General features: G+C 35.9%; 1 long non-coding RNA gene across 1 annotated transcript; it reads right to left on the minus strand.

The window, feature by feature from the left end:
- Window positions 1-16,795: 16,795 nt before the first annotated feature.
- On the minus strand, window positions 16,796-20,290 carry LOC125490851. The gene is made up of 3 exons (XR_007267926.1): window positions 19,865-20,290; window positions 19,375-19,490; window positions 16,796-17,020 (listed from the first exon to the last, which is right to left on the minus strand). It is a non-coding gene; the product is annotated as an uncharacterized LOC125490851 (long non-coding RNA).
- Window positions 20,291-25,255: the final 4,965 nt, after the last annotated feature.

Consider the following 25,255-nt stretch of genomic DNA (forward strand, 5'->3'; position numbering starts at 1 on the left):
CATAACTCGCTGCTCAAAGAGTAATGTTGTTTTTTAATTGCCTTTGAAGTGTATTTATCGGCTTGACAGCTCAACAAGTTGAGTTTGGTTTTATTAGATCAAGGATTTTATTTTTTTAAATGCATAATAATAAGTAATTTAGACAAATATATTTGCATCTAATCTTAGTAACTTCTAAGTAAAGATTACCGTCTCAAACTATGTTAGTCTATTTATTTGCGATTTAATTACCTTAAAAACTACCTTAAAAACTATTATTGGTTTTTTGAAACGATCATCGAAACATCGATTCATTCGATGTGGTCACTTTAGCTTACACTGAGCTCATTCGTAAAAAAACACTGTATCAATTTCTTAAAAACCTGATAGGTTAAATACAGCAAGTGTCTTTTTTTACATACGCAATATAATATATACATAAATCCTGATGAAAATGCTTCTTGCTCAACTCAATAAAATTGTATCTAGCTACATAATTATGCTACGGAACTCACTATGGGCAAAACCAACTCGCATTAAAGTACCTGCATCTTTCCTTCGAACAAAGACATGTCGCCATTTTTGTTCCATTAAATTCGCAGCCGTTACGAAAGACATTTTTCCTCAAACGCTTAAATTATTTAAAGGCAAGTGAGGAAAGGCGGTGAAGCAATAAAATTTGCACGCAAACTGTCAGTCGTAGGTTACTGATGAGTGTTAACACCTGCGCCTTAAGTCGAATGTTGAAAAGTGATGGGACATACAAATATCGATACTAAAAAAGATTTTATCTCTCATCACATACATTAAAAATGCTTTCCAACAGTCCTTATTGTAAAAAGTGTCTATCAAAATATATAATAAATTACCTTTGCATATTCAAGAAATAACCCGTGAAAAATTATTTAAAAATGAGCTGAAATCATAAATAACTGGTCCAGGGATGCTTTTATTCAATAGATGAATTTATGAATGTATAATAATAATCCAAGTAATGTATAATCTCATGTTATTATAATACATTATAATTGTATATATCGAATGTTTTTTGTCTAAATTGTAATGAGCAATTAATTGTAGTAGAATAATTTAAATTATATAAATTGCATGCCCTCATTGCTATACCTGCTATATAAAAAGGTTACTAAGTTCTAAGTGCCTAGTATTAAGAATATAACACCATGTAAACACTTAGTACGTATGGTGCATGCATAAATCATTTGAATTTGAATTTGAAATAAATAGATAAGTATATATACCTATAAGATAACAATAATTGTAAACGGATACTAAATTGACAAATGCGAATGTCACTCACACATAAATGCTCACGACTGTAATCCCAATAGTCACAGTCACAGATAGTCACAGATGAGTCGCAAGCGAGTCGTATCGATTAAGATTTCAATTATTTGCAGCACCTATTCATAGTTTGCTATTATTGGACTTAATCTAATAGACTAGGAATGTAAGACCAGTAAAGTTCATAATCATAACTCATATCACGGACCTACATTTATTAGATCTGCAAAATTGCACATAAGTATAACCTGAAGTATCCCAAACAACATATAAATATGAAGCTTAACCGCAATTATTGCAATTTGTTTTAGGACGACCGAATGGCGTAGTGGTTAGTAACCCTGACTACTGAGCCGAAAGTCCCGGGATCGATTCCCGGCTGGGGCAGATATTTATTTAAAACATTGGATGTGCCCGCAAAATGGCAATAGGCCCGCCCCCTATTACATTGGGACTATCATAACACTGGCGAAAAGTGGGTGCAGCAATGAGTGTGAGTGTTTGTTTTTTGGTTTGTCAATTACTACTACCGAATACGCGTTCGGTAGAATGACTCGAGCCTAACGGAAGAACCGTTAACCTGCTGAGAACGCAGTTTTATTTATCTAATGTATTCACAATAATAAATTTCCTGTAACAAAATGCGGAAAATCGTAAATTTAAAATACCGCTGTCGATGACAGTTTTATGGCAAACAGCATCGAATATAATGTATACTACGTCGTAAAGATATAGTACGTAGCTAAAAGAAGAGTTAGAAGGCTACTTCTTAAAGCTTTTACAGAAGTATTTCAAAATTGGTAGTTTAATATACTATAGGTAATGTTGTCTTTCTGAAATAGTGGTTGATTAATCTTTATATTTACAAAAGTTTTTAAAAGTACCTACCTGATTACATCTAAATAAATTAATAATTGTAACAAGACTGCTAACCGTTTTCCCGCGAAAACAAATCGCGCGCCGAAAACGGTTAGCGTCCCACGCCGCCGCGCCGTTTTACTGCGCAGCTCTACTGCGCAGACCGCGTCCCGCGTCCTCCCCTTCACCCGCGCGCACCCCGCGCTCGCGCCACCGGCCAGCGAAGCCCGCGCAGTCAGTCGCGGCTAACTCGTTGACGGCTGCACCACGCTCGCTTGCGCCTTCACGGATATTAGTATATAAGCAAAAGACTACCTCACTTGCATGATTCGTGTCTGTAGAACCTTAAATACAGTGAACTTGTAACCCTGAGTTTGTGTTTCCTATCTACCACTCCCACGATAGGACCCTTCTCATATAATTTAATTATAACTTTAACTTAACACAGCCGTCGCCTATTAACTAAATATATATTTATAACAATCAATCGATTAATCAATTAATCAATCTGAATACCCGATCTTCATGATTGCGTGAACGGGTTTTGGGTAGGAAATAATTATCGATATGAGATCCCATCCCATCTCTACCCCCTTTGCACCTGTCACGTCTATCGCAGATTGTACTTTTCATTGTTTTACGCAAGAGAGAATTATTTTCTCATGTCCCCATAAGTGTATTTATGAAGTGAGTTAAGTAGGTAGTCATACTATAAAAATGTATAACTGATGAGCGTCAAAGTTTTTTCTAAACTAGGGTGAATAACTATCATTTTTAGTTTTTTCAATTAATAAGGGTATACCTACTACCTACATAATTTATATTTAGTTGATATTTCTATTAAACCGTGTAAAAAAATCTATGAGCCATGTTAGATTATTAGTAAGATTTATAAATAAATTTTATTAAAGAAATCATCATTTTTTTTACTGTGGTTTATTTATAACCTTGATATTAACGTATTCCGGATCGGGATGAATAGGCTACTTTATCCCCTATGGTAACAATAACAATGCTTATTTCCAGTGCAGTTTTCTAAGATTACACAATATATTATGTGTATGGTTTCTTTAAATTATTTTCACAGTGCTTTGCGTTTTAATTTAAACTTTTTCGGTGCATTTGTTTGTACCACAGTATTGGTTTCAAAGAGCCTCAAGCTTTTTTGTGTTAGTTCGGCTTTTGAATCAAAGATTTTTTTAGCTTTTATCTAAGAAATAGGAAAAAAAAATATTAGGTATTATTTTTTTGCTATATAGAATGTTGGTATTTTTAATTTACTTATACTTTGTTCAACATAGCATAAGTTCTATGACGTTCAATTGACAGATTGTTATGCCTAGTGAATAAAGATTCATTTGGAAAGAAACCCATAACAGATTTAAAATGTACGGCGATATGGTTCGCAACCTATCACGTGAGTACAAATGTGCTGCGAAAAGTAGGTGGCTCGCTTGTGAGCCACCTCTGACTACCCCTTCGGGGATTACAGTCGTGAGTGCATATAAAAAAAATGTACGGATTAGACCGTCATAGTGTTTATGCTATATTTTTCAAATTATAAGATTTTTTACCCGATTGCCGAAGGAGGAGGGTAATGTTTTTCGATTGTATGTTTGTATGTATCGCGGGCTTCATGCCAGAGGGGCGTATCTTGCATCGACCCTACTTTTCAGGAGAGCGAAAAAACATCATAACTTTGTTAATAAGTAATCTACCTTGCTATAATTTTGCATATACCTTAGTTAATTATTTTTGGTTTTAATTAAAACTCAATTTTTATAATATCTATGCTTTAAGTACATTTTATGGCGTATACGTCTATCTGCCTTGACGGAAATTATTGTATTTGCTATCCCTTTTTTATCATATTATGTATATGAATAATGGGCGTATAAACAAACTTTTTTATTTGTTATCCAATATATATATATTTTATTTGGTTTACACTTAAATCATTTAATATACTGATAGCAAAATATAACCAAAAATATAACTGCTTCTATTTTTTTAGAATTTTATACGCCCTTTTGCCATGGCGTAATTTAACGGATGTTCTTAATTTAAGAGACATGATACGCCTTAAAAAATAACAATCTATTTAAGGAACTATTAAATACATGGTAAAGCTGTGAAATAATAATTTATTAGAAACAATAAGAGTATAAAATAAAACAAGAATGACTGTTAAAACAAAATTTACTCTAAATTAAGTGAACATAAACACAAAAAAACTCCTTATAGAAATGACAGAAGGCTGAGGTTGGAACCTCGCAGAATGCAGGGGCTTAACTTGATGAAATTTTTCTTCAAAAAAAGCCCCAAAGAAGGTAGACCTGGTGCAAGCCGGACTCTGTCACGAAAAATGAAATCGATTTCATCATCATGACTGATAAAGAGGCATATATTCAGAGATATCTCAGAGATCAATCGTTTTAATCACCGTATACTCAGAGGAACTCTGAATATCGATCTAAAGCTTTAAGAACGGCAACTGATGAAGTCCACCCTCTGACCAACGACCAACTCCGAATGGTTTCAGCTGGAGCTTAAACATTTATTTGACGTATTGGAAACTACTACAGACATTGAAGAATCCTGCAACGACGTGATCAATGCAATACAGAAAGATGGCACTAGGTTCTGTTCAATGTAAGACACGGGAAGGAAGTCTAAGCTTTCAGGCGAGACTCTTTGACTTACGGAGACCAAACGGCTTGTGCTGGACCATTCTGTCAGAACTAGAGGCTCTCAAGAAAATGATGGTTGTTTAGCACACTGCGGATTGAAGAAGCTATTAAACAAAACCGGGGATCGAATGTCTTTGCTTAGCAACTTGAAGGGACCCTAATGACAAAATTGTCAACCAGCCGTAGCAAAATCGACGATTCTAAGCTGGAGATACTCGCAGCAATCAAGGACTTCTATGCCCTATTGTACGCTTCACATGCGCAACAGCCAGAACCCCAGATGTGTAGGTCTATTGTTTCTCAAGAAAGGCGACAAATTTCTCTTAAAAACCTATACTCGTAGGCTGATCACACTCTTGACCACGTGAATAAGATGTACATTTATAACAGTCATCGCGAAACTTGATTTGATGAATTTCAGTCGCTGGAGCATGCCGGATTTCGTGGAGGTTATAGCACCGTAGACTACATACACACAGTTCGGCAGATTATACAGAAGAAGGAAGAATATAATCAGCCTCTGTGCCTAGCTTTCGTAGACTACGAAAATTTTTACTCCGTCGAGATATGGGCTGTTCTCGCATCCTTGCAGATATTATTATGTCAAATAGATTGACACATCGTGTCCTCCCATAGATACATCGAGAAGCTGAAGTGCCTAATGACACTGAAACGATTACTGTCCAAGTATAGAACCAGCCACAAGATTTATCCATAGGCAAAGGGGCGTAAGGGAGGACGAAGTAATTTCTCCGATACTGTTCCGTGATGCATTGGAAGATGTATTTAAAACTCTGGACTGGAAAGGACCAGGCATCAATATCAACAGTGAAAACATAGTGTCATTATATTTTATTAGCAATATGCACAAACGTCTTTATGACATGGCGATAATTATTTGAATGCGCCCCACTAATGTTTATACGCCGTCTTTACGCCTCTATGACATGGCAAAATTATTTAAATGCGTCCTACTGATGTTTTTACGCCGTCTATACGCCTTTTTGACAGGACACAAAATTATTGTTACATCGTATACGCCTTTACGTTATTTATTAATGTCTCAAAATGTAGTTTACTGAAAATTTCAAAAAAAATACAGAACGTGTATTACTAGTACTAGTATAGGAATCGATTGGCATGAAAAACGCAAAATCGATTTTTTGCGCATACGCCCCTCTGGCATGAAGCCCGCGGTATGTATGTATGTATGTTTGTCTGTTTTTTTGTTCCCTCCTGTAGCCTAAACGGCTTGATATATTTTGATGAATGAGGTATCGTTAGAAGCGTTAAAATTGCGCGATGGTTATAGACTATGTGACGTTACATTAAAATGTATATAACGCCCTCTAGAGGACATAAATGATCGAAAAAATAATAATTTTCCAACAATGCCGTGTGGGGCCAAGTTGGTCCTCGCCTGCGATACTTTCCATTAAGATTGGGGCTTGTTTTCATCTTTTTAGCGTGCAGTCGGGTTTTTTGTTTGTTTTTAATTAGGGCAAAACACCCAGTAATTGACCACCTTAAGGGAGTTGTTCCAGTAATTTATCTGTAGCGGGCTCAATTCTTATCGCTTATTAAATCCGATTTTTGTTTTAGAAACTAGAATAACAGAGCTACATTCCTGAGTAAATAGCAAACATGTAGAAGTTACTAATTTTTTTATATATTTTTGCAAACAAAAAGTAGTGATTTTCCCAGTAACTGACCACTAAAATCTAGTAACTGACCGCACTCGATGCCAGTAACTGACCACCAATTTAAAATGGTTTAAAAATGGAATTATGATTAAATCTTATTATTATTTATTTATTTCATTACTTCATGTAATAGTACCGATCCTCTGGTCTCTTTTAATGTGTGACACATCACTTTTGCTCAAGGTTTCTTAACTGAAAAGTGCATTAAATTAATTAATCAGATTAATGCATAATTTAAATGATATCTTATCCTAATAATCAACCATTTATTTATTAAAAACACAAGTTTATGCATTTTTGTTAAATACTAAAAACAAAGGAATAAACACACATGCACATAGTGAACACGCATTTTAAATTTACAGCTTTCAGGGACATTAAGTGGCCCCAATGTAGTACCTTCAGATAAGTCACAGAAAGGGCGATTTTGTTTGTCCGGAACAAGCCAGGATCAGTAGGACGGGCCCATGAAGCATTCATGGTGCCAGAAACGAGCATTTTCTTAAATATAAAGTAGCGTATCCAAGCGCTATAGCCAGTCTTTTCCATATTCGGTATCAACTGATGAGGAGGAGGAATCGTGGCGGATTGTTTTGTCGGCCTGGGAAAACATGAATTCCCCGCCGGAAAAGTAGGCCCTTTCCCCGCCGGTCCTTCCAAGGATGTAGAACCAGAGACAGATGGTTTTCATTATTGCTGTAACCCCACCCAGAGACTTTCAGAGCGGCTAAAAGAGTCATTGAGGCTAGCCATTGTAATTATGACCGAATCAGATATTAGGGGGTAGTTTTTCAGGATACAAAGATGGATGCCTTGACGAACGGGATTTCAATGACTTTGTTGCGGATTCAACTGGAATATTTAGGATGCTGTTGAAACGTGCTTTCGTAGGTAAGTATTTGGCCAAAGACAGGAGTAGTCATTTCTGCAAGGGGGACAGGGAATCTTTGCCTTGTTGAAGAGGCCTCACTGAAGCAGAACATCGCTGTACTTTCTGCATTTTCCGCTGCTGGACTAATGTGTCTGCCAATGATAGTATAGAGTTGCCAGTGGATTCCGGATATTTGTGGTATCGGTTCCAAATGGCTGGGGTGTTGGTCGTGGTAACAATTTATAGAAGAATGCCCCATTTCTTGTGTGCCAATTTTACCGTTCTGTTTGAAATCCGCTGGCCAGTCATAATGCCATTGAAGGGCGTGTTGGTGCACCGGCTGAGGGTGCTAGCATTGTAGTGATGCTTTCTTTTTCCTATTTTGCTGAAGTGGCTTTGCCTGTCTTTGGAAAAATGTGGAGGCGCGTTTCGTCGGTAACGTATATTCGGGTTGGGTCATTAATAGCGTCATTGAGGTCTTGTTCGCCAAGTGCTTTTGTGCTCGGGGAACCAATTTCATCTGGTTCACAAGCGCTGGCAATGGTTAGGCAGCGTTCCCACTACGCCGGACCGGCAGATCTGCCGAAAACCGGACACCGGACAGAGTGTTCACATTACATCGGATCCCGGAAGAAATTCAGACAGTCCTCAGTTGAATTTGGACCTGCGCGCACAATGGACGACGAAATTGTTGTGTTGTGGTGGTATCTTAATAGAAGGCAAAATAAAAGAAAACATTGGGTACACCCTATTTTACGGGAAAGATTTTCCATTCTTTTCATTTTACATCCAGGGGCGAGGGGAGCACGAGCGGGGCGAGCGGGGGACAGATACCGGCACAAACTCGTTCACATTACTCCGGGCCCGGTCGTTCTGCCGGCAATTCGTAGTGACAAAACGTTCGGTAGAAATGCCGGGCTCGGCAAAAATGCCGGACCCGGGATAATGTGAATAGCTTCATATAAATTGTACAGCCACTAGCTCTTCCGGCAGATTTACCGGCGCGGCAGATCTGCCGGTCCGGCGTAGTGGGAACGCTGCCTTAGGTACGCCTTCAGCTGTTCTGAAGATAGCATTTGAGTATCTTTTCATAGAGTGAGATGGTGAAAGCCATTTGTCTCCTGGTCTTGCATTCTTGAAGGGACTGCTCCAAGGATTATCTTTAAGGAAAAATGGTGACATCTGTCTTTATCCTGGAGAATCCACATTATCCTAGGCTGATAGTATACTCCACTAGCGTTTTTATCTTCCTCATCAGCTAATACCGAATCTGGAACAAACTTGGACTTTGTGTTTGAATTCTCTATATTTTAAAAGGTGCTTGCATGTCACCCTGAATTATTTTGGAATGTCTTGTTGATCCTAGTTTGTCTCAGACAAGTGGAATTGCCTTTTCTATACTTTTTTTGCTATCTTGGCGCTTCTTCATTTCGCTGAAAACTGTAAAAATATATCATATATAATAATACCAGTAACTGACCACCAATTTAGGGGAGACCGGGGACAAAAGTAACAGTTTGTACTTTCTGTCTGATTTCTCGTTATTAATAACATTTACGATAAAATAAATATAGTCACATAAAACTTTCGTCTATAGTCTACAAATCTCCATTATTACTTTACTTAATGCGTCTCGAATTTTAGCATTTTTGAAGCCTCAACAAAAAAAGGGAAATCGTTACTTTCGACCCCATGGTCAGGACGAAAGTAACAAGGCATGGGTCGAAAGTAACAACCCATAAATTCTGCCCAATTTTATAAATACGATTCAAAAGAAAGAACAGAAAAAACAATCAAATTATTTAGTTTAGAAAACTTCTTAAAAAACTATCAAAACTAAAAAAATCTTATGACTTATTGGCAAAACTAAAAAAAACTTCTTAATATTAACTGTAAATGAGATCCATCATTTAAACTGACTAACTGATAAGAAGTTGTTTTATTTGTGCCATAATATACAATATTATGATACAAATATCTAATCAAAACAACAAAAAAAAAAATTTACAATGTGACATGGCAAACTTACGAAAGTAACACGTTACTTTTGTCCTGCCGCGAGTTGTTACTTTTGTACCCATCTCTATTTTTGAAATATCAGGCGACATAACTTTAAAACAGCCCGTGATATTCGAAAACCATTTATGACATGCTACAGACAATCTTATAATGAATCAATGAAAAAATAGTCATATGGTTCTTGGCATCTTAATTCTACGTAAACACTTAATGAATAAACACCAAAAAACTTACTTTTGGTGTGTAAAATCACGAAATGCTCACTAAAACAACCTTGCACCGCGGCACGGGCGTGGAAAATGATATCAAGCACGGGGGGCATCGCATGCTGACAACCAGCGGTCGCTTGGGACGTTAAGGCTATCGGGGAAGTCCACAGAGTCTTTGTTACTTTCTACCCGCTGTTACTTTTGTCCCCGGTCTCCCCTACCCAATAACTGACCACCTATGTCAGTAAATGGAAGGAGTGAAGATAGAATGCTCATATTTTGACTCAAGAAAATGGCACATATGAGCTTTAATATTACGTTCTTATTTTGCCTAAATTCAGCTTCAAGCAAAAATCCCAATAACCGACATAGGTGGTCAGTTATTGGAAAATCGCTGTTTTGTCGTCCAGTAACTGTCCACCCCATTAAAAACAATCAAACGGGAAATAACAAGCTGAATCTTATCAAAAACGTAATCTTTATAATTAATTCTATATGGTATAATTTTTTCTTTCAATGATTTCAATTTTTTTCATGGTAAATTTTACGATCAAAAAATTTACTTACCTTAACAAATACGTTAGTCACAACTGCAATTTACTCGGTTCGCGCGCCAACTGAACTTTTTCAATCGCTCACTATCCATCTGTTGGCGGCTGGCAAAATCTTTTGTATCAGTAATGCTCTCAATGAACCACAAAATAGACTGGATGTTTACTAGATGGCCCTGGTTGGCTATTTTTCTTATTTATTGGAGTTGAAGAGGAAGGTGGTCAGTTACTGGCACATGGTCAGTTACTGGGTGTTTTGCCCTATATTTTTTCGGAAGGAGAATATTCCTAGTTTCCTGACTGATAAGACAAGAGAACGATTGTTTTTATCGCCTCAAGGTCGGAAAAAAAATGAATTTCGAGGAAAAATCTTTTCAAATTAAAAACGCTTTGTAAAGCAATCAAGAGGGCGACATCATTGTCATTCATCCAATTACATTTGAATTTCAAACCGATGGAAAGACAAGGCTAGGAAAAAAATAAGATCAAAAAAGTAAATTTTATAATGGTTCTGTCGCTTGCCTTATCCTAACTAATCCTAACTAATATTATAAATGTGAAAGTAACTGTGTCTGTCTGTCTGTCTGTTACTCTTTCACGCCAAAACTACTGAACGGATTTGAATGAAATTTGGTATACATATGGTCTAGACCCTGAGAAAGAACATAGGATACTTTTTATCACGGAATTCCCACGGGAAAACTTTTTAGGGCGAAGCGAAGCTCGCGGGATCAGCTAGTAAATTATAACTGTCATGTTGAGTTATAATTTATACCTTACGCCCTTTTCAACCATATTTAATTAACAAAAATTAACCACCAGTAAGCAAACAAGGTGTTATAGCTCTATAGAAGTGTGTAGCAAAAGTGTTGTAGTAAGTCGAAAGGGGATTGACTAAGCTCGTTGTTCTAAACAACTTTTAAGTTTATTTAACTTTAAAAATCGTGATAAAATAAATCGAGTTGTCTGGTAACGAGATTAGAGATAGCTGCTAAAAATAGTGTTCACTAAAATATGTATGACAAAAAAAATCAAAGTCTATTAAAATATTATTTACCGATACGAAAACCATCAGAATAACAAAACTCACGCTATTTTCGATGAGTTTCCCAAAAAACAGCCTCATTTTAATCTGCACTTGAAATAAACGATGTAAAATCCTTGACCACAAAATTGTCAAGCCCCGAACTTAATTTACCCGGCTCAAATCACCAAAGGGGCCCCAAAAGATGTTCTTTCCGTAATCAACGGCAGAATAAATCTGTCACTCAAACACCACTTGGAAAAAGAGGTCGAGATCGATCGATTTTAATGAGTGTTTAATCCAATATCTTGTAGAACAATATTTAATTGAATAAATGACTTTTTTAATTTAATTGTAATTGGTAAAAGAGTATAAGTAGTCGTTTTAAAATTATTAACTGTCTGATGTGTTTGTTCGACTGTCTATGGTGAGTTGGTGAGGCTGCAATAACGTTTACAAATTCGCGATGAAAAATATTACTTCTATTATAATTATGGACGGCAGGTGGACTGGGGCAGTCACAGAGTGGTGGCCAAGAACTGGCAAACGAGGAATAGGCAGACCGCCGGCCCGATGGTCTGATGACATTGTTAAGGTTGCCGGTAGACACTGGACTAGACTCGCACAGGACCGGAAGAAATGGCGTGATAGGGAAGAGGCTACCGGAGGCGCAGATACGGGCTGATAATGATGATGATGATTATAATTATGATATTAGTTAGTACCTAAGCATGGAAAGTAGAATTTCGCAACAGACCAGCAACTTTTCAATGGCGTCCCACGCTAATTCCTTTGCCTCGCTTTCATCGAATTATGTCCACATTTCACCCCTAGGCAAACATTAAATTTTGTCTTTAATTAAGGCAACCAGTTTACACAGTCAAGGCTATTCCAGTCGTTTGATGGTAAAACAAGACGTCTAAAGGATAAACCGACCCAGTGGATTAATCGGATGAACTCTTTTACAATCACCAACGCCGAAAAGGGGTGGCCAGGTCCTCATTTTAAACACATTAAATTAATTTTTGTTTTATGACTTTTTGAAATTTATGTATATGCACGCCGTAGCTAAAAAAAAACTTGTGGTTTGTAGTTACTGTAAAATGACGGCGACGGTGAAAATTATTATATATATATATATATATATATATATATATATATATATTCTATTTTGCCACGCCTCGCTCTGTAAATTAATCTTGGAAACAGAAAACAAAATCTAAATCAAATCGGCCGGGAATAAATCGCTCAATCCATCAGCTGTGTGATTTATTGTACGAAAAGTTATTTAATAAGAAAACTTTGTATTTAATCAGGTGTCAGCAGAAAGATTCAATGAATTTCGTCAAGCTTGTATTCAACACGACATTCAGTAGGCCGTATAGTGAACTATCATCTAGTCCTAATACTCACATGATCACGTCCCTCGAGCTATAATCCTCCAAAATTTAAACTTAATAGAAACTATTTCTGATGATGCCAAAAAATAGTCGTGAAATAGTCATAAATAGTCGTGCTTTCCAAAAAAATAGTCGTATCATACTTTCGGAGTTAGAGCTATACTTTATGGAGGATTATAGCTGGAGGTCTCCAGCTATAATCCTCCAGTCTCTTCTGAACGAACGGTAAGGCCTATCGACTTGGTTAAGGTCTCAAAAAATAGTCGTGAAATAGTCGTAATGACATGCCAAATTTCAGAAATAGTCGTCAAAAGATAGCAAAGATATAAAGGTACTTTGCTGCAGCCCTGGTGGAGGATTATAGCTGGAGGTTTTGAAAATATCGAATATCTTTGGAACTACTATGCCCAAGTAACATTTCATTCGAGCTTAGGTTGTAAGAAATGCCTTTAGGTTTTATAAGGGTCGTGAAAAGGTTAATGCTTTGCTATCTGGTCATATTGAGTACTTGAGAATGATTAATAAGTCCTAAAACTAATTGTTTATTAATACAACCTTGGAGCTGCTGATAAGAGTTTAAATTAACGTTATTTTAACTTGTATTTCAAGAGCATATAGTTCTAGGATCTTATAGTTGTCGTAGACTCCTGATTATGTTCTAGAAAAGCTAGCATTATGCTAAAGTGAGAGCTTAAGGTTAAATTTTCAGCCTTGATACAACTATTAAGTTATGGTATGTTGAAATCACCTATAAGTAATATTTAAAACCTATCTTAAACCTTTAGGCTGATGAGAGTTGTCTAGGCAAACAAATTAGGACTACGTGGTGAAAACCAAAAGCATTAAGTCAGTGGCTATGAGCTAAAGGCATGATTTAAGTCCTTCAAGAATATTTTAAAGCTTTAAAGGCATCTTCAAAATATGTTTAATGCTTTTTGGTAATTTCCTAACGTCCGCCATATTTTTTCACTTAAATAAAAAAAAACATTACAAAAAAGATACATTTTAATTAATTAGGGCAAAATTCAGTAGCGTGTGCTATACCATTTCAAATATATGTGTTTTTATATAAACAGTACTTTTATTTATAATATAACTTTCCACCAAACATAAAATTTTATCTATTTATTTTAATTAAAATATCTTCAAATTTATTATTTACAGAAGGCCCGTCACTTATACAGAACTATTATCCTAAAGTATCACAATGAAGTGCTAGTCGCACAAGGTTTTCATATTTCCTGACTTCAGCCTAACTACTTACTTATTATTTTGTATGAAAACCATCTTACAAGTTAGCCATTTTGAATCTTGGAAAGTGTCAGGTAATAGCGCCATTATTATTATATAGCATTGATTTTCTGTGCAAAAATCTTACACAGAAACATTTTAAAACCCAAAAGTCCTGGAAAGGCATTATAGAGTTACATCCACGACTAATTTAGAACTTAAAAGCTGTCTTCCAAGGTTAGATTAAAGTTAAATTAAGGTTGTGAAGGTTATATTTAGGTTCTGTGTTATTAGTTCAAAAGGTTCTGGGTTTGAGCTATAGGTTTTGCTGTAGCTCTCAGAAAGGTTCTAAAACGTGGGCCCTTTTTGCACTCAGGAGGTTAATATAAGGTTAATATAAGGTTATTGAGCCTTCTAAGACTTACGAGTAGATTTCCATACAAAGGTTCTAGAACCTTTTCAAAACCTTTCTAAAACCAAAAATGTTACTTGGGTGACTATCGGTTTGAATTATGTCTCAAAAAATAGTCGTGAAATAGTCGCTTCTATTTATTATAATTTTAAGCTTGATAAAAGCTGTTAAATAATTATATCAAATTCTTCATACAAATCAAAGTGGACGAGAATGCCAAAGCAAGCCAGTACACAAAAATAATAGCACCGTAGCATTGAAGTACTCATGTCGAATTTATCTATAAATCATTTATTTCGTCATACTTTGCATCAATAGTATCTAAACTAATCTTGGGTACTTATGACATTTTATTGCTTTTGCTCTTAGCCTTTACCTTACTGTGTACAGAGAAAACGTATGCCTATACACGCACACATTTATCTCTGTTATCTTGACAAACGATAGCGATGACGACTACGGCGATGTAGTACCTAGGTCAGTTATTGTCATCCCTTACTATTCCGTGATCAGACAAATATTGCTATCCTTGTCTCCTTTCTAACCGGCATGCATCGCACGCATAGAACGCGTGAACGAACGTGTCATCGGTTGCATCTTGACAAGCGATAGCAAAGCGGTATTTATTACGTCCCTTACTATCCCGGGATCACACAAATAGTGCTGTCTTGTTTTTTTATTAGCGTTGATGTGGCCGCCACCTCCGCCGGTGAAATTGGGATTAGTTTTATTGAAGACGCAGTACAGGGTAGCACTCAAGCGATAAGAATAAAATACGGTGTTTGAAATATAACTCATTTAATTACAATCACCGGCCGAATGTTCATTTATTTATACTTAAGTTATTCATTAAACAATCTTTAGGTAGATTAGGTTTCATACAATTATCTCAGTATTATTTGACTATTACCTATAAACATATTTAGTTTAATTTAAAATAATGACAGTTATTTTATTGCTAAGTAATAATATTATATTGACGTAGTTCAATAAAAAAACATGGTATGAACTTAAATATGTAATTATTTCACTATTAAAAGATAATTATTTTCTAGCCCTATATCATAATAAGCTTAAGTTGAAGTAATCACAGATTGTTCATTAGTAGGTTTAGGTAAGTATAATCACGGTTATTGTCATAATGAAATATAACTCATTTAATTACAATCACAGGCCGAAAGTACTTTTATTTATACTTAAGTTATTCATGGAGTGCGTTCGGCTGGCTGTCCTGTCAGTATGGGTGTTCCCCAAGGCTCGATTTTAGGACCATTCTTGTTTCTTGTATATGTTAACGATTTACCGTTTTTGGTAGATAAATTATGTGAGATAGTACTGTTTGCTGATGATACTTCACTTATATTTAAGTTGAAGCGACAAGAAGTCAATTTTGACAATGCAAACAGTACTCTTTCCATAGTTGCTAATTGGTTCACTGTAAATAATTTAGCTCTTAACTCCAAGAAAACAAAATGTATTAAATTCACTTTGCCTAATGTAAGACAAGTAGAGACATATTTGACATTGAATAACGATAAGCTAGAGTTAGTAAATGAAACGGTATTCCTGGGTATTACAATTGACTCAAAGTTGCAATGGGGACCCCGTATTGAGAGGATAAGTGGTAGATTGAGTTCTGCAGCTTATGCGGTTAGAACCATTAGACAGTTAACAGATGTAGATACAGCCAGGCTTGTGTATTTTAGTTATTTTCATAGTGTTATGTCTTACGGAATTCTATTGTGGGGACGAGCGGCTGACATTAATCAAATCTTTGTTTTGCAAAAACGAGCAATTCGAGCCATATATGTATTAGGGTCTAGAATTTCATTAAGAGATACGTTTAAGGAAATAGGTATACTAACTGTTCCATGCCAATATATCTATGAAAATATTATGTATGTTCGTAAAAACTTAAATTCATTTAGTAAAGTAGGAGCCACTCACGGTATTGAGACCAGAAACAAAAATAAGTTGCTTTTCCCCACACTCAGACTTTCGAAAACAAACACATCATTCATGGGGAACTGTATACGTTTTTATAATAAATTATCAAATGAAGCAATAACCCTTACAGAGCAAAAATTTAAGAATTATGTTAAAGCTACATTATGTAGTAAAGCTTACTATAGTATAAATGATTATTTAAACGACAAAAACGCGTGGTCTTGTCCACCTCAGCTAAGGCTATTGAAAAAATGAAATGGATATAGGTACTTAAGTAAAATTGTAGGTACTAGATATAAGTAAAAATTGTAATAGATTATAAGGAAAAAGTTGAAAAGATGCTCGAGGAGTTTCTTTCGCCATTTCTTTCCTTCTCAATGACGGGGCCTTTGTGAAATGGTGGTAGATGACTATCGACAAATAATTGTAAAATTTTACGTCGATTAAATCATTTGAATTTGAATTTGAATTCATTAAACAATCTTTAGGTAGATTAGGATTTAATTATTTTTATTCTCCATAGTAAAAAGTCACGTGACCAACTAAGTTTCTATGAAAAATGATATATTTTTTTCGCGAATATTTAAATTCTGTTGTCAGTTTCGGGCTTAGATATACCATGCTGCACATGTAGCTTTCAGCTTAGTATACCCTTTTTGCCACACCTTGTATAATGGTTTTAATAAATATACCTAAATAACTTCGTAGGTGATTATAGGGTATCTATAATGCCCAGATAACTGAATCCTGTAGGTGTAGAACTTGCAAAAATTATCAACAGCCACTGTAGCTTGCGACGTTATTAAAGAACACACGTAAGCTGCGCTGAAAAAAAATAAGGCAAATTAACGTCTTATTAATAAAAATATTTGTTTTTTTTTTAATATTATATACATATTTACCTATATGATATACGAGTAGGTAGATACGAGTAGTAATAAGGTTATTTCACCTAGACTATTTGTTTGGTAATTTATTGTCATTTGGAGACCACAGCAAACAGTGGAGTAAAATTTCTTATCAGTAACTTATTGCAACAATTACTTGAAACTGCGAACTTTTGTGCGAAAAGGGTAGAGTAGAAATACTGTTCATTAGTGTATTCGCCTTTTTCAATATATATGTCCCATAACCGACCTCTATTGTTTTTGAGCGAAAGAGATAGCTGAGAAAACAATTTGGCTTTTGTCCAAAACCGGTTTAGTCGGACGGTGCGTTTGAAACTTGTATGAAATTTCACAGGGTGTGAATTACTTACATAGGTATTTAGTTCAGAAACACGTTTTTGTCGCTTGTAGCTGATAGGTACAAATGAGTTTTGACAAGTAAATTGGCTGTTATAACTTTATCAACTGATAAAGTTATAACAGCCAATTTACTTGTAAAAATATCTCCAATCTTCATATTAGTAAATACCGAATTAAGAGAAAGCTTTTAACTCTGGATGTATCTAAAGGGCCCGGTCCAGATAAAATAAGTCCAATATTTTTGAAAAACACTGCCGACCTTTTAGTCGATCCTCTCTACATAATATTTAACCGCAGTGTACAAGAAGGCTGCTTCCCGGAATTCTGGAAACTAGCGTACGTCACACCTTTACACAAATCTGGTTCTCGCAATGATATCACCTATTATAGACCCATATCTGTCCTCTCTATAATTCCAAAGATTTTCGAGTCACTAGTTCATGAATCTGTTTACACACAAGTAAGACGAATTATTGCTAAACAACAGCACGGATTCACGAAAGACAAGTCCACAATAACTAACTTAGCTCTATACTCAAACTTTCTTTTTAAGGCCATGGATGAGGGAGTTCAAGTGGATGTGATATACACGGATTTCCAAAAAGCCTTCGACAAAGTGGATCATGTTTTGTTACTCGAGCAACTAGCATACAATGGCATAACGGGTAACCTTCTTAAGTGGTTCGGGTCTTATTTACGGGACCGATTCCAGATGGTGACAATCAATGGATTTCATTCCGAAAGAAGATTAGTATCTTCTGGTGTAATTCAAGGCTCAATTTTAGGACCTCTGCAATATATACTTTTTATTAATAGGGTAAACCAATGCTTCCAACATTGTCAGATCCTTATGTTCGCAGATGACCTGAAAATCTTTAAAAGAATTAACTGTCATGAGGATTGTATTAGTTTGCAAGAAGACCTTAACAGGTTTCACGAGTTCTGTCTAGCTAACAAACTCTATCTAGCGCATAATAAATGCAAACAAATCACTTTTACGCGTAAAAAAAACAAGATACTCCAACCATACAACATCGGTGGCCAAGCAATGGAGAGAGTAACCGCAATTCGGGATTTGGGCGTTCTGTTCGATGAAAAACTCATTTTCCACGACCATATAGAGAAAATTTGTACGAAAGCATATCAGATGCTCGGTTTTATACTAAGGGTTAGTAAACATTTTAATAAAAAAAATACATATATGACGCTTTATAAAACCTTGGTTAGATCTCAACTAGAGTATGCTTCCATCATATGGAATCCCTTATATGCCGTTTACACTGAAAAACTTGAGAACATACAAAAGAAAGCCCTCAAATCAATACATTTCAGACTGACACAAAGCAAGTTGTCTTACGAAAAGCTTATGTCACTTTATAATGTACCTAGTTTGGCCTCTAGACGCATAATAACGGAAGAACTTTTTCTATTTAGTATATGCAACAACCATTTTGATTGTCCGGAGCTTGTAGAAGAAATTAAATACCTCGTCCCACACACGACAACGCCACGCCGTCCTTGCAAACTGTTTTATGTGAACCCAACTCGAACCAACTCTGGTGTCAGGGCGCCGCTACATCGAATTTGCCAGTCACACAATGAGAGCTTCCTGTCTATAGACATATTTCATAGCCAAAAATATAGTTTCAAAAAGGTAATAAATAACCTCATTTTAAGTAAGGTAGACTGAATAATTTTACTGAACAAAAAAGTATTAGTATCACATAAGTTTTTATTAATATATGTTTTAGTGATAAACGTTTAAGGTAGTAAGCTTATTATGTATTTTGTGTTTGTAATTTATGTTTTGCTAAGTTTATTACTGTTGTTTGTCCAAATAAAGTAAATAAATAAATAAACTCATTTGCACCACAACACTGTATAGGCCTAGCATAAGCACAATACCATATGAAAATAGTGATAAATTCTTACCCAGGATTTGTTATCTGGTAATCATGTATTCGGAGCCATTGCAGTTTTTAAGTGCATTACATCAATGGAGTCATGATAATTTATCGGCGCATTACATCGAGAGGCTGTGTTTTCACCTGAAATAATAATGGGTAGGCTTATAGGTAGGTTACACATTTTTTTTTAATACATATATTTATTTGCCTAGTTTCATTCAGAAATACAAACAATAACGCCTTTTTTTGCTATTGAGGGGTAAATATCCACATTTAACTTTATTTTCGTATCTACTAAGATATGTACATGAATGCCTTGATTGCATGTATGCACAATTTACTCGCTCATAGTGTAAAATTGCTAAATTAATAACAATCCCCATACATATTAAGCATAGATATTAAAAAAATAATTTGGCTACGTTACTTCAATAAAAAATCATGTTAATAAATTAGCTGAGCATAACAAAATGGGATGGCTTGCTTTGATATTGAGTATTAAAAAGGATACTTACTTGCAATATTCAAACATAGCACTCACTAAACACTCTTATCTGCATCCACTAATATCTTTTAGAATATAACATCTTGAATATTCATTTGCGTATAGAGCACTCACAATATTTTAACAACCAACAATAACACCGATCGTGACCATAGTTTGCACTAAACTGTAAACAAATTATCAAACAAAACATGCAAAATACTAACCCCAACTTCACCGGTGGCGGCGCGCGGCGGCGGTCACATAAGGGACGTAATAAATACCGGTTTGCTATAGCTTGTCAAGATGTTATGCGGTCGCTCACGCGTTCTATGCGTGCGATGCATGCCGGTTAGAAAGGAGACAAGGATAGCAATATTTGTCTGATCACGGAATAGTAAGGGATGACAATAACTGACCTAGGTACTACATCGCCGTAGTCGTCATCGCTATCGTTTGTCAAGATAACAGAGATAAATGTGTGCGTGTATAGGCATACGTTTTCTCTGTACACAGTAAGGTAAAGGCTAAGAGCAAAAGCAATAAAATGTCATACCCAAGATTAGTTTAGATACTATTGATGCAAAGTATGACGAAATAAATGATTTATAGATAAATTCGACATGAGTACTTCAATGCTACGGTGCTATTATTTTTGTGTACTGGCTTGCTTTGGCATTCTCGTCCACTTTGATTTGTATGAAGAATTTGATATAATTAGGTATTTAACAGCTTTTATCAAGCTTAAAATTATAATAAATAGAAGCGACTATTTCACGACTATTTTTTGAGACATAATTCAAACCGATAGTCATAGTAGTTCCAAAGATATTCGATATTTTCAAAACCTCCAGCTATAATCCTCCACCAGGGCTGCAGCAAAGTACCTTTATATCTTTGCTATCTTTTGACGACTATTTCTGAAATTTGGCATGTTATTACGACTATTTCACGACTATTTTTTGAGACCTTAACCAAGTCGATAGGCCTTACCGTTTGTTCTGCAGAGGCTGGAGGATTATAGCTGGAGACCTCCAGCTATAATCCTCCATAAAGTATAGCTCTAACTCCGAAAGTATGATACGACTATTTTTTTGGAAAGCACGACTATTTATGACTATTTCACGACTATTTTTTGGCATCATCAGAAATAGTTTCTATTGAGTTTCAATTTTGGAGGATTATAGCTCGATGGACGTACATGATCTCGTTTCGATATAACATTATACACTTGGCTAGCGTTTGATAGAACATAATCTTAGACCTAGAGCTAGCCTGTACATACTGGCTTAGCAATTTGTTACACATGCCAAATTGTCAATATTATGTAGGTATTTAGGTATATGTCATGTTTAAGTACGGTCCACAAAATAAAATCAGTAGGTACAAAATATACACATTTTAAGATTCACTCGTGAATTCATAAAATTAACCGTCAGTTTACAAGAGGGTTGAAAGCGCCATCGTTTTACTCGAATTTTCACTTTCTATCAAACATAAAGAGTCGAAATTCGAGTGTCACGATGATCTTCCAAGCCTCTTGTGAACTGACAAGTTTGTTTCATTAATTTGGGGTTAACATACAACAAAATACAGTAGAAAAGCACATATTTTTACCTTATTCATAGAAAGACCATCGAAAACTTCGCGTATGTTTGAGGTCTAGATGGAAAATGACAGGTTGCGATTTGTTTTAAGGAGAGAGAAAAGTCTCTCTAGACGCTTTACATAAATGTAAATTAACACTGAAATAATACAATTTCGTTGCCAACGCTACACCTCTCTTGCCCAGTACATGCAAACGTCCATAGTCTATTAATCCGTGACAGATTTATTAACAGCACTGATTGGAGTGCGCTGTCAGTTTGTACGTTTACAATTAAACTAGTCCCGGCAGTGACGCATCAATATAATACCTACTATACAGGATGTTGCAAAAAGGGTATACCAGGCCGAAACCTACATGTGCAGCATGGTATATCTAAGCCTGAAACTGAAATTCGCAAAAAAAAACCATAGAAACTATGTTGGTCACGTGACTTTTTACTATGGAGTAAAAGAGGGTACAGAAAGGGTACAGAATTTTGAAATTCTGTACCCTTTTTGCAACACCCTGTATATGTAGGTACAAAGCAAGGTTCCACTCAAGAGAGCCACGTACAGGAACTTCGCCTCCCTCTCTGAATAGAATAGAATATAATAGGTACAAAGATAAATGAAAATACCACTAAATTACTCCTTAACGGATAAGCTAGTTTATTCACGCCGCACCGTCTCGTCTGCTATAATGAATTAGGTACATTTAACAGCATCAGAATATTACCAACTAAAATGTAAATCATTTTTAATTTAAATGTTTTAAAAATGGGGGCCCTTTGCCGTCGTCATTTTGTAACTGGAACTTTTTTATTAATCGTGAGCGTAATACACCTACTAAAGATACAAAGTACATATCGACGGTAGAAAGGCAGAATGTTTTATCCGCCACTTTTGGCGAATATGAGTTATATACACCGTTGGAATCGCCTGATTTTTCTCTTTCGAATGGTGCGGGTCTCGTTTCGATCTGAGCACTTTTTTGGCGCTTAAGACATCGGTGATTTTGGAAATCTTAATATTTTTTTCTTGTATTAAGAGCCACTTTTTAAGTCATTTGTATGTTCAAACATACATGATCAATAATAAAGTTATATAAAACATTTTACCCTTACTAAAACAGTAAAACACTGTGACTTCATTCATTTTGAATGAATGTGAATTTGCATCATTAGTTACTTAAGCGACCTACCTGATTAAGAAATAAAACATAATGGATATAAAACTAAATGCCTTCTTGTCAAAAATAACATACAAGCACTTAATATATTTTACGTAATTGTAATTTAAGCCTCACTGGCGCTTTAACCATTTTACCGGTCAGCCTTACTCGCGGCGTTTGGCGGTTAATACAACTTTACCTAAATCTGTTTATTGGTACAATTGGCACTTAAGCGGTTTTTTGCGATTTGTAGATAATTGATATAAGTGATATAACACAATTCAAAAGAATCGCAATGAAGCGGTTTATGGTGTTTAAGCTGTTATATCCAGACGGATATTCCGTGAAAACGCCAATAATATAAATAGGACCGGTTGGAAAGGTGTCGTTTCAGTACCCCGCCGGGATATTCATTGGGAGAGGGCTGGCGTCTATGCGACAGTAGGAGCCGCGTGCGCAGCGTAATTTCGTAGGTACAAACTCAGATTCGTTCGCCAGTATAAAACTTTTTTTTTTATTATATCACCAGATAACTACAATAAATTATGACATCTATTTATTACTGTAATATAATATCTATTATATATTACTTTACACAGGTTCTAAATAATAGTGTTGCTATAATTAATATTTATTGTGTTATTAATAAAAAAAAATATGCACTTGGATCCTTTCTCCTAAATTGCTGTTTCTATGCAAGTAGGGAATTTTAACGTTTCTCTTAAAGGATCCAACCAAATATATATATTTTATTAAATATTTTTCTATGTCAATATGGTTCTTAATGTAAAATATTTGTATTTTATTAACATGACATTACTTTTTATACAAAATGAAAATTATACCTCCAAAATAAACTTATTCTTAAATAATTTATATCGAAATCTAGTCATAAACAGGATTTCTTATCTGTATAAAAATCTAACCAAAAATGTGTTCCCAAGCGCAAAACTCTGGATCAACTTAACCGATTTTGATAATTGTTTGGTAATTACACGAAATAGAAGACCACGAGTACCACGACCTGTTTGTATGTGTATTTTCAGAATAAAGTATTTTAACGAAAAGCAAACCTTATCGGAAAAAGTTGGACATGAATTAAATTAACTTTTACTCAAACTTCACTTCATCATCCTCCATCGCTGAAGAGTGCAATATCTGGTATATTGTATATATCCTTTTTATGCCTCCGTAGGAAATCCATCGTTCCCTGGTACTTTGCCACTCTTCAGCGATCGTATGGTCCGTATCAATTCGTCTTATTTGGGGGTTGGATATTTAAATTTCTGTCAAGATGCAGGATAGTCATAAATCACATCATTAATCATCATCACGACCCATTACGTCCCCACTGCTGGGGCACGGGTCTCCTTTCAATGAAGGAATGGTTTAGACCTAGTCTACCACGCTGGCCTAGCGCGGGTTGGTGGGCCCCAACACAAGCAATCTTGTGCTGAGAGAGTTGTCGGGTAAGTGGGCAACCCAACTGTCAGACGTTTTCAAGCCGCCCGAAGGCCTCTGACTAGCCTTAGCGACCTGCCGATTTTATTAATCATAATGATTACGATTATGCATCAAGATACAAGATGCTCCTGGTATATTTGCATCTGCATCCAACTCCTCAGGTTGTGGTTACAATCTTTAAAAACTTTGGCAATGTGGCCATACCATCTTGAAAGCCAGTCTTCCATAGTAACAAGGAGATATCATGGGTTTTGTTGCAATGTTCTTCAAGATGCTTTGTATAGATCCCTCATGTTTCCTATGGCAGCCGATGGTTGTGGTTTCATCTGATGATGATTTGATATTAAGTTCACAAAGAAAATACTTACGCAAGTGCTTCTTGGAGAATGGTCGTCTAGTTCGACGTTAAGTCTTCCTTGATGGTTGATCATATCCCATGTTTCTTTAGACATCCATTCATTCTTTAAGTGTTCCTTGTGCCTTACTATTTCTTCGCAAATTTTTAACAATACGTCTTTGATGCCAGACCTGTGATCTTTGAATGAGACCTCGTCCAGACTTAGTAGATGGTATTTGTTGTCGATCTGGATACTAAGTTATCTTCTAACTTGTGGGTCCTGCAGCTAAATTACACGACACCTTTGGCAGATCTTTTGGCCTGCTCCTAAACTATCGCTATCTTCTTATTGACATCAGCAACCCTCTTATTCCTAACATCCAGAAGTGTCTCCATTTTCGACTAATCGTCGGTCGATTTGGTTCTCGGTCCGGCTGTCAGGTGAGACCCAACTCACATTGTGATAGTCCTTTGGGGTTACCACCACTAAACATTAGCCATTAATAATCCTAAAGCATCGTCGCTTGCTTATCAAATCTAGCGTATCTTGTATGAGTTTAAAGCGAGCGACGCTGCTTATGGATTGATAATTGCTAATGTGTCTTGCCCACACTAACATACGGTGCCGATAAAGGAAACTGTGCACCGAATCAGAGTTGCACAGAGAGCGATCCATGTTAAGCATTTCGCTTACAGACCGTATTCCCAGCGTGGTAATTCGCCAAAAGACAAAAGTCTTCGGCGTCGGTTTGCAGGTCACTGAACTGAAATAGGAGTCGGCAGGACACTTAGCTCGTAGGCAGGATGGAAGGTGGACAAAGGCGATGACTGAATGGTGGCATAGAGATGGACGAAGAAATTTA

This window comes from Plutella xylostella, chromosome 28 (assembly GCF_932276165.1).
Source record: "Plutella xylostella chromosome 28, ilPluXylo3.1, whole genome shotgun sequence".
Lineage (NCBI taxonomy): Eukaryota > Metazoa > Arthropoda > Insecta > Lepidoptera > Plutellidae > Plutella > Plutella xylostella.